The 3366-nt window shown below is 34.0% G+C and overlaps 1 pseudogene; it reads left to right on the top strand.

The window, feature by feature from the left end:
* The first annotated feature begins 642 nt into the window (after positions 1-642).
* Positions 643-2647, top strand: LOC149249774 (putative inactive poly [ADP-ribose] polymerase SRO1; annotated as a pseudogene).
* Positions 2648-3366: the final 719 nt, after the last annotated feature.

The following is a 3366-nucleotide window of genomic DNA, read 5'->3' as shown; positions in this document are numbered from 1 at the left end:
TATAAACAGATGGAAATACTCGAATAATTCTAATAATTGGTTCACACACTAAACAAACAGTGGTTGCTTCCCCATATCCACAAAAATGAAGATAAGTCATGGATACTCTGCATCTAAACAAGAAATAACTAAATTTAATCCCAGTATATTCCTCATATAAAATACACAAATATTTTTCAGCAAAGAAAAATACTATCATGTTATTGTTGATTCCATAAAAAAAATATGCTTATGGTGATATAGTAGTAGCGAATAAAAAAAATTACAATTCGAAAAATCATACACCATTCATTTTCACTCTAAACTCATAAAAATATATTTTCTATGATAATTTGTTTTTTTTCTAAATTACTTTAAATAAAAAACATTTTATTATTATTAAAATTAACCATCTTAATATTCATATTAAAATAAATACCAATATATCTTATTAAACCAGAGATATCAATATATATATTGCCTATATCAACCAGATATTTTCGTTTGATAAATCTGATATTTCACGGGTGGACAAGCATGATTGAGAAGTCAGATTTAGATAAGGAAACGTCAAGATATCCCGAGAATCATTAAAGCTTTGGTAAGAAACGTTGTGAAGTCTTTCACGTCCTCAACGACGTCCCTGCCATTCCAATCGAGGGGATGCCCTGCAACCCCAATTCCCTAGGGATTGGTACGGATATTGTGCACATTAAATAGCCACTGTGGACTTCCGTCTAGTGTCATTGTCTTTAGTATAAGTTAGGCATGGTGTTAACATAAAGCATAGTTTAACTAATAGAGGACTCTGGGATCTTGTTCAAATTTTGGTAGCTATTGTTTTTTAGAGTAGTAAATTTTGGTAGCTATTTATAGTAAATTTAAGTGGTGTAATTTGCAAAATTTAATGTTTCATAATCTTTTAAAACATTATATCTATATCTATATTTTTCTTATTTGCTTGGTTTTCTTCGCAGGTCACATTGATTTGAGCGATGGGTCTCACACATGGATTGCTTGGATTGATATTCACGAGAAGTGTTTTTTCCTAAGGGTTTTCTGCCAGGAGAATCCCTCCTTTGACATCAAAATTTCCCTTAAGGAAACCCTTGCAAACTCGAGAATGTGAAGTAATTACAAGTAATAAGAATGAAAAACCCACACTTGTGAAGTCTGAGTCGGAAGGTTCACTGGAACAGGGTTTTATCATTGAGTCAGACAGTACACTGGAGATCATTCTCAACTATGTAATGAAGCTAAACTTCCAGAATGTGGTAATGTTGGAGTTTCCTACTCCAGATCTTCCACCAACATTTCTCCGGAATTACAGTCAAGTTCATTTTTTGGCAGTAAGAAGATCAACAATTTGATGATTAAATTGGAGGATGGTGATAAAGAGTTTGTTGCAATGCGAGACCGGTTCCTAGGTGGGCTTCAGACGCTTGTGGAATTAACAACTATTGTGGGCATCTATAGGACCGTGTCAGGACATGCTTGATCATAGACATTTCGAGGGCATGCAGAGGATGTTGCAAGAAAGTCTGCCTATGGTAATGCCAACATGAGGTATGCTTGGCATGACACCTCTAACAAGTCCATTTCTGGTATTATACTCCACGACTTTGACCATCCCAAAACGCCAAAACATGGCACAACATATGGCATTGGTGTCTATATTGCACCTAAAAATTGTGCCTATATTAGGTATATGCACATCTAGTTGAGCCTTCAATTGAATATTGTTCAATTTTAGTATAGTTTATTTTTGGGATTTTCTGCATTGACATTGCAACATTCTGAAGAGTGATCATTTATTCACCATCCTGCAGTGCAGTGTACTCGGATGTTGATGAAAATGGAGAAGAGCACATGGTGTTGTGCCGTGTGATAACGGGGAATATAGAGCAGGTCAAGCATGGTTTAGAACAGTTTCATCCCAGCAGTGAACACTTTGATACCGGTGTAGATGAACGTAAAAATCTGAAGCGCTACATTGTTTGGAGTACCCACATGAACACACATATATTGCTAGAATATGTTGTTATCTTTACACTATGCAACTAAAACAACAAAAACAATAAAGATGGATTCTTCAATAGTTCTGAGATAAAAATGTTTAACGCCTACCTAAATCCACCGAAACTTTTATACTGAACACGGAACACGAGCCAGACTTCTTCGCTGGTTTCCCTGGATTGTTTGTGAGATTCTAAAAACGGACGCTCTGTTATACTGATCACGGTCTTAGTAAGTCTCTGTTTCCTTGAATCACAAGATGGATGACGAACTAATAAAGGGTTGGGTTGCTGATGAGCTGCGAATCGCAGGATGATGAACTGATAAAGGGTTGGGTTGCTGATGAGCTGTGACGCGAGACGACAGAGAACTGTTCATCTTCATGGAAGCAGGTCGTGCACAACATAAATTAGAAGCAGGTTGTGCGCACAACAGAAATGAAACAGGTCGTGCACAACATGAATCGAAAGCAGGTTGTGCGCACAACATAAATCATTATGGAGATGGGAGTATTGAACTAAAATGCAGCCATGTTGTTTTGGAGAGACCTAGAACAATAATGAATGGGCAGATGTCGAATACCAACCTAAAGTGCAGCTATGCTGTTTTGGACAGACCCAAAGCAATAATGAATGCGCAGATGTCAACTTGAGAGAATAAAAAATTGTGTGCCAGATGTATAGGAAATGTGTAGACTAAAAAGAAAAATAAGAACTGAAAATTGAATATCCATGATGGAAGTTACCCTCAGATCAACTATTTTACCATATCCTTGTCCGTAAAGGTCAGAAAGTTAGTGTTCTTAATGATCCCCGAAAGAGCCCTAGGAGAGATGATCCAACGTGCAAGATAGAAAATGATACGGTTTACAAAGGCTCAATGTAAGTTACGGGAGGCATAATCACTAAGGTTTTTAAAATGTTATTTAAGTTAGGGGAGGCATAATCGTTAAGGTTTTCAAAATGTTACGCAAAAATATATTTAAGTGTAGGAAAGAGGTTGAGTGTATATATATGAAAATTTTTAAAACTTTTAATATCGTTATATTGTTATATTTATCATTAGTTTGTTAATTTCTATCAAGATATAATAAAATAATTTAAAAGTTTATCTATTTTTTTTGTACAAAAAAAATAAAGTAGTTAATTTTTTATTATATAATGTGATTGAAGTTACACCAATTTTATATGTTTATATATTTTCTATCTATTTTACTATTCAACAATATCTAAGTTAAATGAAATTTACACTCAATTTAATAATAATTAACACATATTTAACTTTATATATTTAGTTTATTTTCACTTATCTTAATATTTAATATATTCTAATTTCAAAAGAATTTATGTTAAATTTATTAATAGCACATAG

Source organism: Pinus tabuliformis, chromosome 7 (genome assembly GCF_031772625.1).
Source record: "Pinus tabuliformis cultivar Carrire ecotype Pingquan chromosome 7, CPIR1, whole genome shotgun sequence".
NCBI classification, from domain to species: domain Eukaryota; kingdom Viridiplantae; phylum Streptophyta; class Pinopsida; order Pinales; family Pinaceae; genus Pinus; species Pinus tabuliformis.
Note: the sequence above shows the minus strand (reverse complement) of the source record. Positions and strands in the feature narration are given on the sequence as shown.